Source organism: Mauremys mutica, chromosome 5 (genome assembly GCF_020497125.1).
Source record: "Mauremys mutica isolate MM-2020 ecotype Southern chromosome 5, ASM2049712v1, whole genome shotgun sequence".
Taxonomy (NCBI): domain Eukaryota; kingdom Metazoa; phylum Chordata; order Testudines; family Geoemydidae; genus Mauremys; species Mauremys mutica.
Genome location: NC_059076.1, coordinates 129,035,656 through 129,049,664, shown reverse-complemented (window position 1 = coordinate 129,049,664; position 14,009 = coordinate 129,035,656).

The window sequence follows — 14,009 nt, the reverse complement described above, 5'->3', positions numbered from 1 at the left end:
GTCCTGTAATTTAACCCAGTAACTTGTTTGACTAAAGGATATCTTCCAGAAAGGCATCCAGTCTTGATGTGCAGACATCAAGAGAAGGAGAATCTACCGCTTTCCTTGGGAATTTGTTCCAATTGCCAATCACAGTAGTTTAGAAATTTGTGCTTAATTTCTGTTTGGATTTGTCTGGCTTCAGCTTTCAGCCATTGGTTCTTGTTATGCCTTTGTCTGGTAGATTAAAGAGCACTTCAGCACCTGGTATTTTCTCTGCATGAAGGCACCTATATGCAGTGATGAGCTGCCAAAATCTTAATAACTGGTTCCCTATAAAAAGTTCTGATTTAAGGGGGGAGGGTGGGGCGGGGGGAGACATACTCGTGGGGCAGGGGGCCCATGCAGGGCCTGGGGAAAATTGTCTCCCCCCAGTGGCCTTGGAGCTTGCAGCTTCCCCCTCCCCCCCTTACCTTGCCTGCAGCTCAAAGCAGCAGGACGACTCAGGAGCTCAGCTGAGCTGCCCAGCTGGTGCCGGTGGCTGGCCACGCTGCAGCTGGGGGGAAACGGGGGAGGGGCCGGGGGAACCTCAGCCTCCCCAGCTGGGAATCCTGGGAGCAACAGGATGGTCCGGCCCGCAGACCGGAGTTCTTTGCCCATCCCTTGGCCCTTTAACAACCGGTTCCCCATGGAGGTCTAATTTTAGCAACCGGTTCTTGGGAACTGGTGGGAACCGGCTCCAGCTCACCACTGCCTATATGCTGTAATCAAGTCACCTCTGTCTTTTTGATAACCTAAAGAGATTGAGCTTTTTAAGTTTCTCACTGTAAGACATTTTCTCCAACCCTTGAATAATTTTTGTGGCTCTTTTCTGCACCTTTTCCATTTTTTCAGTATTCTTTTTAAAACGAGAACACCAGAACTTCATGCAGTATTCCAGTATTGATCTCACTGATACCATATAAAATCCCCTCTCTATTCCCGCTCACTATGTCCCTGTTTATACATTGTTTATGTTACAGCATTGCACTGGGAGCTCATGTTCAGTTGCTTCTCCACTGTGACCCCCTATATCCTTTTCAGAGTCATGGAACTGCTGCCTTGAAAGCCCTGTTCTGTAGATATGTCCTGCATTTCTTGTTCCTAGATGTTTCGTTTGCATTTGGCTGCATCAAAACTAACTTTCTTTGAATGGACCAAGCTTACTATGTGATCAAGATTACTATGCATGACTGCCCTGTTCTCTTCATTTACTATTCAAGAAATCTTGGTCATCCACAAATACTATCAGCGGTGATGAAAATGTTTAATAGTGTCAGGCCCAGTGCCTTTGGAATTTCATTAGAAACGTCCTCCTTTCATGATGATTCCCTGTTAACTACTTTTTGAGATCTGTCAGTGAGCAGCTCTTAATCCGTTTAATACGTGCTCTGTAGTTACTGTTTAGTGCCACTTTTTTAATCAGAATGTGGCATGGTACGAAGTCCAATGCCTGACATAAAGTATGTTATCTCTGTGCAGGTACCTTAATCAAAGTTATAATCTCATCCAAGTGAAATCAGGTTTGTTTGACAAGGACTGTGTTCAATAAAACGTTGAATTGGCATTAACTGTATATCTATGCTTTAATTTTCTTTAGCAGTTGAAGCATGTGCGTGTGGGTGTGTAATTTTATCTTACTGGTTGGGGCTGTCTTTTGTTGCTCATATTGAATGTTATCAGGCCATGTGAAGGCCAGAAGTATAACAAGGTTCAAAAAAGATTTAGATAAGTTTCTGAAGGATAGGTCGATCAATGGCTATTAGTTAGGATGGTCAGGGCTACAATCCCATGCCCTGGGTGTCTGTAAACTTCTGACTGCCAGAAGCTGGGACTGAACAAGAAGGGATGAATCACTTGATAATTGCCCTGTTCTGCTCATTCCCTTTGAAGCATCAGGCACTGGCCACTGTTGGAAGACAAAAAAAATGAGGAGTCCTTGTGTTACCATAGAGACAAAAAAAATTATTTGGTCATAAGCTTTCGTGGGCTAAAACCCACTTCATCAGATGCTTGGAGTGGAATATACAGTAGGGAGGTGTAAATACACAGCATATGAAAAGATGGGAGTTGCCTTACCAAGTGGGGGGGTCAATGCTAATGAAACAATTCCATTAAGATGGAAGTGGGCTATTCTCAACAGTTGACAAGAAGGGGTGGGTTTACGGAAATTACAGAAACTGGGTTTAATAATAAAACAAATTTTATTAACTACAAAAGGTGCATTTTAAGTGAATAAAAGAGAGAGACCAAACAAAGCAGATTACTAGGCAAATGAAACCAAACACGCAAAATAAGCTAGTTTCACTGAAGAAATTGGTTACAAATAGTAATTTCTCACCCTAGATATTGTTGCAGGCAGATTAGAGAAAGTCTTGAAAGGCAGCTGCACTGGTCTCCAGCTTGAGACCTCAGGTATTATTACCCACAAGCTAGATGCCTTTCCAGCTTGAGCTCAAACCTTCTCCCCCTCGTTCAGTTCTTGCTTTCCGGTCTTTTTCAGTGTTTCTTAGGGTGGGGAGGCAGAGGAGAACCGCGATGATGTCACTCCCCTGCCATATGGTGAAAATCCTTTGTCTCCTCATGGAAAACCACTGGCATTCTAAAAGGGGAGGAAAGGTATCCAGTACCAGGTGACTTGGTCTCTGCGTGGCTGTGGCAGTCATTGCTCGTAGGCTGTCTCCAGCATCCACAGGAAGACTAAGCTCTTTCACAGTCCTTTGTCTCTGCTAATGGCCTATTAGCCCTGTCTGACTTTTCCATTGTTGTACCTGAAGGGCTGGTTGGGGTTGACACTCAAAGTAACACATTTGAAATACAGACACATAGTTAATATTCCTAACTTCAGATACAGCAATGATACAGACATACAAGTTGGATAATCACATTCAGTAAATCATAACCTTTCCAATTATACCTTACAAGACCCATCTTGCATAAAGTGCATGTCAGTTATGTCATATTCATGTCATAAGCATATTCTGATAAAGAATATGGAGTGAAACGCAATGTAAATATTACTGTGACAACAGTTTTCTTGTTCAATAAAGACTCAGTATTTGGCGAGATTGGAGCACCTCCAGTCTGCCGGCTGACTTGCTAGTACCATATAGTATTTGGAAAAGCTAGTCCACCTGGGTTTAATGGGTCTATACAAAGCATCTGCACTTGCACTCCATCTTTTCTTATTCCATATAAATTCTAATAACATTCTCTGTATTCCTGCTAGAGTTTTATGTGGGATAATTAGAAGAATATGTTGAAACAAAAAAAAAAGTCCTTGGTAAAATATTTATTTGATTGTGGCTGTTCTTCCATACCAAGAAATTGCATACTTCCCTCAGAACTACAAATCTTGTTTCGTTTGCTGAAGTAGTGGTTTAATATTTAAATCATACAACTTTTCTAGGTTGTTTTGAGACCTGAATTGGCTGCCCATTAGTAACTACATGTTTTCTGTAAGTATGACTTCTCAGAGTCTGGCAAATGTATAGCTATCATTTTAGTTTTGGCATAATTTATTTTAAAGCCAGATGTAATTTGTGAAGTAATGGATTTCTTTAGATACTAATTTCAGGGAAATATTCAGATTAGCTAAAATATTACATAATCTAAACACAAACCTATTTTTAATGAATTCCTGCAAGTTTTATTCCTGTGATAGATTAATTATTCCTTATCCTCTGTGAAGAAAGGCTCCATGGCCAATGTGAAAAGTAAAGGAGACAATGGACATTCCTGCCTAATTCTCCTATGTAATTCAAACAGGGCAGATTTAACCTCATTGACTGGCACACCTGATTTGGTGCTGATATAAAGAGCAGTTTTGCACTTAAGAAACGGGGGCCAGTGTCCATAGAGGATGGAATTTAACATCAGAAGTTCCATGCTATTCTACCCAAAGCTTTTTCTGTGTTGTGGTGATAAGAGAAATCAATTTTTTTAATCTTGCACTATGAACGCTAGCTGTTATCGATGGTATGCCACAGTTTCCAATACATGAAGAACTCAATAGACTGAGTTGTATTAAGACAGAGGTCATTATCAAACAGCTGTCACAAGGAAAGGCACCTGGTTTAGATGGAATGCCACCAGAAGTCTTTAAGCGTGGTGTTTATCACACATCTCGAATGCTCACTTGGCTCTTCAATGCTATCTGGGAGTAGGAAACCATACCTCAAGGATGCCTCAATTGTCCATATATACGATCCCAAAGATGACCGAGCAGTCTGTGACAACCATCATGGGATCTCGCCTCATTCCATTGCAGGGAAGATTTTGGCATGTGTCTTTTTCAATAAATTCTCCACCATCTCCGATAACGTTTTCTCATAGTATCATTGCAGCTTCCGCGCAGAATGCGGATCGGCGGCCATGATTTTTGCTATTTGCCAAATACAAGATAGGTCACAATTTTGTTCCTGGCACTTCTATATGGTGTTTGTAGACCTGACAAAGGCCTGCAGCATTGTTATTTACTTTACATACAACAATAGTTTAGTTATATATTTTAGACTTCTAGAAAGAGACCTTCTAAAAACGTTAAAATATATTACTGGCACGCGAAACCTTAAATTAGAGTGAATAAATGAAGACTCAGCACAGCACTTCTGAAAGATTGCCGACCCCTGTGCTAGATCCTTTTAAAGACTGTGACCGGAGTATTTACAAGCATTGCAACATGGGTGCCAGGTTTGTATAATTTTTGGTGGTGCCCAAAACGGGTCCAAGCAGAGCTGTCCCATACCTATAAACGGCTCTGAAAATATAAACACAAACACTGGTGGAGCCAGGCCCAAGTTCCTGAATATTGGTGGAGCACAGGCACCATGGTCCCATATAACTCGCCGCCTCTGGATGGCAGCATCTTCAATCTCCAGTGCCTGTGTGTGTCACTAAAGTGATTGACTCTCTTGTCAGAGAGTTCCTCTTTGCTGATTGTGCAACTGTAGCACATACTCTCGAAGACATGCAGCCTCTACTGGACTGCTTTTCCAGCTCATCAAAGTGATTTGGGTACTCTATCAGCCTCAAGAAAACTGAGGTGCTTTACCAGCCTGCTCCAGAAAAAATGTACTCTGCCACTGAAATTGCAGTCAATGAGATGCTGCTTAATGCAGTAGAAACATTTTACCATCTTTCTCTTGTTTTTAATATATTTATAAACCTCTTTTTATTGCCTTTTATCTCCTTTGATAGGTGTTAACTCATTTTGTTAGCCATTCTAAGTTTGTCCTGAACATGTTTCAACACGAAAAAGATGGTACATTTCTGAAAACCTATTAAAAAACCCAAAAAACCTCATGACAAGACAGACAGGTCTGAACATGTTGAAACATGTTTGGGCTTTTCTGGACGTGCCTGCCTGTTTTAGGAGGTACATTTCTGAAATGAAGCTACACAACAATATTGTGGGGCAGGTAAGCATAACTACTGCCTTTACAGACTATATTTTCCTATACCGGTTTGCCTGGTGGGGTTTGTGCTTTGATAGGCTTTGCCCAAGATAGGGTTGTATAGCTGTTTATTGATCTGTTTGTATGATACCAGGCCCACTACTGGGGAGCTCCATCAAAACACACTTTGTACAATCATTTGCAACTGACATTTATTTAAACCACACACTTCTCTTTTATTTTTACAACATACCCCATTCTGTTCCCATACCACATCTAACTGTTGCTCAACAAGATTTTGTAATTCACTGAATGAAGAAGCCTCTGCCCCTTGAGTTGAATGCTCCTGGGTTAAACAGAGGCACTGCAGTGCATATCCCAATGTGATGATATTTAAAACACTCTTCATGCACAAGTTACCACTAATTTCTTTTATTTTTACAATTCATTTAATTTCTGGTCTAGTTCACAAAGTCTTGACTTCTCTGGCCGGTGTCATTAAGGATGCAGCCTGGGAAGTTCTCAGATTGTTTCTCTCTCAGGTAGGGCTTGATGATTCCGTGCACAACAACTCGTACCATTGGCTGGGCAGCAGTTCTGCAGAAAAGGACCTAGGGGTTACGGTGGACGAAAAGCTGAATATGAGTCAACAGTGTGCCCTTGTTGCCAAGAAGGCTAATGGCATTTTGGGTTGTATAAGTAGGGGCATTTCCAGCAGATCGAGGGACGTGATCATTCCCCTCTATTCAGCACTGGTGAGGCCTCATCTGGAGTACTGTGTCCAGTTTTGGGCCCCACACTACAAGAAGGATGTGGATAAATTGGAGAGAGTCCAGCGGAGGGCAACAAAAATGATTAGGGGGCTGGAGCACATGACACATGAGGAGAGGCTGAGGGAACTGGGATTGTTTAGCCTGCAGAAGAGAAGAATGAGGGGGGATTTGATAGCTGCTTTCAACTACCTGAAAGGGGGTTCCAAAGAGGATGGATCTAGACTGTTCTCAGTGGTAGAAGATGACAGAACAAGGAGTAGTGGTCTCAAGTTGCAGAGGGGGAGGTTTAGGTTGGACATTAGGAAAAACTTTTTCACTAGTAGGGTGGTGAAGCACTGGAATGGGTTACCTAGGGAGGTGGTGGAATCTCCTTCCTTAGAGGTTTTTAAGGTCAGGCTTGACAAAGCCCTGGCTGGGATGATTTAGTTGGGTTTGGTCCTGCTTTGAGCAGGGGGTTGGACTAGATGACCTCCTGAGGTCCCTTCCAACCCTGAGATTCTATGATTCTATGAATACAGAACAGTTTTACAGTTACAGCCTTGCACAAGCTCGATACCATATTTGTTCCTCAAAATTAGATAGTACAGCCCTAGAGAATAAGCATTCCATTCTCTTTTGGCATCCTGTTGAATATCTGGTTTTGAGCCTTGGCAAAACCAAAATTGGCCCAATTTGTTTGCGTCTTCGGAGCTGTCAGTGTTCAGATTCCCTCAATCCTCTGAAGAACAATCACTCAGCAGCTGAAAAATGTACAGTAAGAAATATGTGAAAGGCACCTTTGTATTTTTTATCATATGCTTTTAAAACCTTTTACTTTGTGTGTCAAGAGACCTCTTCAGCCTGCTGCTTTAAAAAACACCAAATTGCCTCTATATGGGCTCAATTCAAAAGGCTCTATCCAGTTGAGCTACAGTGGTCAGGTCCCCTCCAAGCCCCTACATATTCTTACATACAACATACCTATGACTGGTCTCTGTATAACTCTCCATTGGAATTACTTGGGGTCTCCTGGTTGGGATGTGTGGGAGTCGCAAACAAAACTTGGGTCAGAGATCTGGCCTTGTGTTTCTCCTCTGCGTTGTCCTGGTGATCACATTCATTGGCTGCTAACATGTCTCAAACACCATTTGTGTCAACAATATATCTGTTTCTCCAGTTCCCACAACTTTGCCTGTATAACACCTCTTCATGAGCCCCTTGACTGCTGGTGTTGGCCAGGGACTTTTAGGCTCTTCCATCTTTAATCAAAGGGGTGAGTTTAAATGGCCCATCCTCTTTTATACGATGGCTGTGCAATACTCTTAGCCAAAAGTTTAGGGCTAATGTTTCAAAAGTGCATTGTTCTCCCTCCCTAAGTAAGGAGGAACTTCTGTTTTAGGGCATAGGAAGATGGGCACTGTTGCACCCTTACTATTGTCTTATTTGTACATCTTACGCTTTCCCGAGTCAGTACTCTTACCGAATTAAAACCCAAACCAAAACAAGTTATGTGATTAAAAAGGTGATGAAGTTAAACAAGTGGTTAATGCTTTTCCCTATGATTTAACAGCATAAAATTGAAAAAATTGTATCCTAAAAAGCCATAAATTGACTTTGCCTGACTGTGTTGGGCTGAATAGGCAAATCTCTGGCCATGCTGACTTCACTAGACAGCCACAAACAAGATGAAAGAAAACCCTCTGCATTTCTTGAGGGCCAGGGGTGAGCTGCAGCGGGTTCGCACGAACCCGTTGTTAAATTTAGCAGCCATTTTAGAACCGCTTGTTAAGGGCTGCTAAATTTAACAAAAGTTCCTGCCCACTCTTCTCCTGCTCCACCCCCTTCTCCTCCCCCTCCCCTGCTTCCCGCGAATCAGATGTTCGTGGGAAGCCTGAACAAGCAGCATGGAGGCAGCCAGCAGGTAAGCTGGGGCGCGGAGGGGGAGGGGAGGTGCGGCGCGGCTGGCTCAGCAGCTCCCGGTCCCAGACCGCGGCTCCCTCCAGCCGAGCGCCGGCCCGGGGAGTCGGGCCCCGCGGCTGCCGCCGAGCGGCCGGGCCCTGGTGCCGGCCCGGCCCGGGGAGTCGGGCCGAGCGGCCGGGCCCCGGGAAGTCGGGCTGGCCCGGCCCGGGGAGTCGGGCCGGGCCGGCTCGGCCCCGGGGAGTCGGGCCCCGGGGGCCGGCTCGGCCCCGGGGAGTCGGGCCCCGGGGGCCGGCTCGGCCCCGGGGAGTCGGGCCCCGGGGGCCGGGCCGGGCCGGCCCCGGGGAGTCGGGCCCCGGGGGCCGGGCCGGGCCGGCCCCGGGGAGTCGGGCCCCGGGGGCCGGGCCGGGCCGGCCCCGGGGAGTCGGGCCCCGGGGGCCGGGCCGGGCCGGCCCCGGGGAGTCGGGCCCCGGGGGCCGGGCCCCGGTCCTGGCAGAGTGGACCCGGTCCCCAGGCAGTGTGGTAAGGGGGCAGGGAGGGGGTGGGTTGTGGGGGGGTGGATAGGGGTCAGGGCAGTCAGAGGGCAGGGAACAGGGGGATTGAATGGGGGCAAGGGTCCCGGGGAGCAGTCAGGAAAGAGCAGGGTTGGATGAGGTGGTGGGGGCACTCAGGGACAGAGAGAAGGGGTAGTTGTATGGGGTAGGGGTTCTGGGGGGCCATTGAGAATGAGAGGAGGGGTTGGGTGGGGCGGCAAGGGGCAGTCAGGGGACAGGGAAGGGGGGGATGGGTCAGGGGTCTCGGAGTGTGTGTGTTAAGGAACATGAGGGGTTGGATGGGGCATGACCCCCCCCCCACGGAGGGGGGGTAAGGAGGGAACCTGTTGTTAAAATTTTGGAGGGAGGAGGGAACCCGTTGTTAAAAATTTGGCAGCTCATCACTGTTGAGGGCCCATTAAGGACCATCAGCTACACAACTGACCCATTGAGAGGAGGCAGATATGCCTTATAACTCAGCAGGGTGGGCAGGAACTTGCCCATGTGACTGCAGACTCCACTTTGCTGTAATTTTCCACAGTAAGAACAAAGAGGTTCTTACACCTGGAAAAGCCTATATAAGGCTGATGCCTCATCTCCATCTTGTCTTCAATCCTGCTTCTTACCTCTGGAGGGACTTTGCTACGAACTGAAGCTCTGCACAAAGGACTGAATGACCCATCCCAGCGGGGGATGTTCCAGAGACTTGATTTGAACCTGCAGTTTATTCCATCACTGCTACAAGCCTGAACTAAGAACTTTGCCATTCCTGTATGTAATTGATTCCATTTAACCAATTCTAGCTCTCATCTCTATCTTTTTCCTTTTATGAATAAACCTTTAGATTTTAGATTCTAAAGGATTGGCAACAGCGTGATTTGTGGGTAAGATCTGATGTGTATATTGACCTGGGTCTGGGGCTTGATTCTTTGGGATTGAGAGAACCTTTTTCTTTTATTGGGGTGTTGGTTTTCATAACCATTCATCCCCAAGACGAGTGGCACTGGTGGTGATACTGGGAGACTGGAGTGTCTAAGGAAATTGCTTGTGTGACTTGTGGTTAGCCAGTGGGGTGAGACCAAAGCCCTCTTGGTCTGGCTGGTTTGGTTTGCCTTAGAGGTGGAAAAGCCCCAGCCTTGGGCTGTAACTGCCCTGTTTAAGCGATTTGTCCTGAATTGGCACTCTCAGTGGGGTCCAGCCAGAACCGCATCGTCACAGTGGGTAAGGGGGTTGTTTCTTCTGATAACCATATCAGAGGCTACACACTTACCTATAAACTTCATGCAGCCATAAAGCTATGGCTTTTGTTGTGTGTGTGTGTTTGTTTTAATTATTGTTAAACCCATCCATTATGAGATTTTACTGTATTCTGGATTTCAAAGCTTTCTTCACAATTTACAAATAGAGCAGTTTTTGTTGGGCTATTATTTTGTATTCTGGGCAATTCATTTAGGCAAAATGTTAAATAGTGTTGGTTTGCTTTTTAAAAAGCTCCTTTAAACATTTAGCAAGCTATAACACGCCTTTTGACATTTTAAAAAAAATATTAAACCCTTCTTTACATGCAGGTTTTGTATACCATTGCTGTTCTCAGGAACTTATTTTTTCATAATTTACATTCCTGTAAACTATTTTTACAGGGTGTTTCTTACTATGCAAGTCATTTAGACAAAACATTATAACATTTTTGTTTGCTTTCTTGCAGAGATGATAATTATGAAAATTAAATAAACTTAGCACCCTTTTAAAATGTAGAAACATGCTTGCATTATTTTTAAAATGGACGAGAGTGTAGCTTTCAATCACTTTATTTAATTGTAATCCTGTGCTTAAAAATTCTTTTGTTGAAAAAGTAAACAGTTGTTTTTTTGGGGGTTGGGGGGGAAGGAGAGGAAGAGATGTTTCTTTTCTAAAGTTGCTTGATTCTTTGGCAAAAGACTTTGCTTCTCCACAATTTACAAATGTCAATTTTATTTCGCTAACCCTAAAACATGAATTTTGGTTATTTTACCTTTAAAAGTCACAAAACTGTTTCAATGCTCTTTTAAAAGCTTATTTGTTATAACTTTTTTAAAAAGTCAAAATCTTGTCTCTGGTAAAAAGGATCATTTAGCTCCTTTAGTCTTCAAGTCTTTAGAACAGTTTGGGACTGTTTGTGCCCCCTGGCAAAACTGTAAAAAGCACCATTTCTGCAAAGTAGCCCTTGTTTACAGAAAATATTACTGAGGTATAAAGTTTCAGTTCTAATACAGGGGGCAGGATGGGGGAGCATACTGCTTGAAAAATGCTGAACTCCCTTTGAAATAGCATAATGATGGGTTCTAAACATATATTACTTTAAATAAATGGAATGAGAGAAATTGAGATACAGTTTAGACATATCATGGTAGATTGGGCACAGAGACTATTACCAGTAGCTCTCCAGACAGAGAGGTCTGGGAGGGAGAAGACCCTGCTAAAGTGGGGCAAAATATGGGTTAAAAAAGAGATTACCCTCTATAGAACTACCCCCCTAATCCTGTCTATGGGGGAGGAGAGGTGTGACAAGGCGGACTAGGCCCAGAGGCCCCCTGCTGGAGGCTTCAGGGTCCTGTCACACCTATCCCAGGAAAGGAGCAGTGGAGCGAAGTCTTCCAAGTGGCCTAGAGAGAGACTGTACAGGAAGCGGCCAATCATAGGGAGGCTGCAAGGCACTAGCCAATCAAAGGATTGCAGGCTAATATAAAAGGCGCTGTAGTGTAGCCCAGAGTCAGTTCCTTGCTGGAGTCAGTGGAGTGCAGATGGTGCTCCTGGCTGGCCAAAGTGATAGATAAAACAGTTTGACTTTGATTCCTTTATGCAATGATTTAGAGCTAATGACCTGTTGTCCTAACAAACATTGCTACTAAGTTCTTTGGTCAAGGAGAGAAACGTGGAATGTCTGTGTCAGCAGATAAATAAACCTATGTACCCACTGTCCCTGACTTAGGAAAACATGTTTCTGTCAATATGGTCTGATATGACGTCAAAAATACTATATAAATGTAATGAAAATCTTGTATCAGTGTGTCCTTCCTCTGGCACTAGTCGAGGAAGGCACCCGCTCAGCTGATCGCTCAATAAAGAGTCTGTGTAACAAACTCAGTTTTGCTCTCTGTCTCTCTCTTTGGAGAAATTGACTAGCTCCGGGGAGAAACGGGCCCATTTTGGCTAACAAAAGGGAACTGCAGCAACATGGACAGTTCAGTGCTGGCAAAGACCATGGGAGCAAAAGAAAGCTCCTGTCTGGGTGTTGGGCCTGAACATAGAAGAGCCATGAGATAAGGGAGAAGCATTGGTGAAGGCTGGGGCTGCAGAGAAGTGGCCCAGGGAATTGAAAGCAGTTTAGTTAAAGGGACACAGTAGAGTGTGGCTGTTACTCTTAGGGTCCCTGGGCTGGGGCCTGGAATGGTGGGTGGGCCCAGGTCCACCACACCCTCATAGGCCACTGGTGAAGTGGCCTACAATTGGACAGTGATAACCCCCCAGAGGGGGACCTGAACTGTTAAGAGGCCCAGCTGGGGCAAAGCAGACCAGAGTGGGTGAAGAATCTGCAGGGAGGAAGCCTTAGGGGCACGGCCCCCTGCCAGGGCTGTGAGCGCTGAAACACATTGTTGGACTAGGTCCATACAGACTGTGTGTGACTTGGCTGGAGGGCTGAGTCACTAGAAATGACCAGAGAAACTGCCAGAATGGGATCACCATAAACTGAGAAGTGCAGACACAGCTGACCTTGTGAGAGGTGGGTGCCATCATGCCATTACAACATCTTAAATATGTCTATCTTTGGTATTATAATGGCTCTCATCATCAGAGTATCTGAGCACCTCACACGCATTAATGCATTTTATCGTCACAATATCTGTGTGAAAAAGGGAAATATTATCTCCATTTTACCAATGGGGAATCGACAGGGGTGCATTTCAGATTTTTGGTGTGTGGGGGGGGGCAACTTTAACCATGATTCCCTGGGCTACTTAGGCACCTGAAAACTCCAGGGTTTTTTTGGCAGATAATTTATCAGTTATCTGACAGGAGCACTGTATCTAATTCCTATATTAAAAAAGAGAATTAAATAAATGTTAGCTGTGTCTCAGCTCTAATACATGTGCTCACATCTTATATCAAGTCACTGAAGGGACACAAGTTTTAATGTATATTCTTACTTTGTTACTAACTCTTGAATAAAACAATTGAAACAATTCTAGAAAAATCTAGATGACTTTCTATCATTTTTTTGCAGTTTACCAACCTTGGAATAGATCATTTAACTTCGGAAACATCCTACTAGGGCAAGGCCCTGTGAGTTTATACTGCACCTGCCTGCAGCGCTAGAGGTGTTACCTCACTACAAATAATAGACTAGAACAGTGGTCCACAACTTTTTACGTCTGGCGGGCACCAGACGACACGCCATGGAGGACTGCGGCGGCGGACAAGCATCCGCTGAAATTCCGCCAACGAGCAGCAGTGTCAATCGGTGTCGCCACCGAAATGCCACTGACAAGCAGCAGCGTCCAAACGTGTCACCACCAAAATACCACCAAAAATCGGCGGCGATGCCTCTGGATGATGCAGCTTGTTGATGGCATTTCAGCGGATGTTCGTCCACCGGCCAGTACGCGGGCACACTTAGATGCCCCGGTGGGCGCCATGGTGCCCATGGGCACTGCGTTGGGGACCCCTGGACTAGAAACTGACCTTAAACAGAAGTGAAGCTGACACTTTCAAGTCACTTCTATTTAAAGGCTAGTTATTTTCCAGAAGGCTCTTAAACACAACACTACAGTGATTGAGTTGCAGGTCTCACAGGAGAATATTTAAAACCAAACACACAGAAAATTCTGCATGTTTAAGTTGAGACAAAAATTGAAACTTCTGAGGTAGATTAGGGCCACTGCAGGTGGGAAAGGAAAATAAACAGGCACAGGAGCTCTGGGCAGCTCTTCCTCTTGAAAGAAAGCTGGAGGGTCTTCCAGAGCCGCCCAGAGGATTCAGGGGACCTGGGGTCTTCGGTGGTGGTGGGGCCCCCGCTTTGGTGGTAATTCGGCAGCAGGGCCTCAGAGAAGGGGCGGGGCAAGGGTGTTCGGGTTTTGTTTGGTTAGAAAGGATTTTCAAAAGCGTTTAGAAGTTTAGGTGCTTTGTAAACCCCACTAGATCCTAGCTGCATCTTTGGGTGCCTAAAAAGTTTTGAAACTCAGTCCCTAAGGCACTGGCCTGAGGTCATACAGGAAATCCATGGTGGGGAGTAGAACCCAGGTCTCTCAGGGCTAGCTCCCTATCCACGGCACCAGCCTCTCTTTCTCTCTCTGCTGAAAAAGAAGACTCTGACGAATGGGAGCAAAACCAAGGCAGTCAGTTCGCTGAGACTCCAG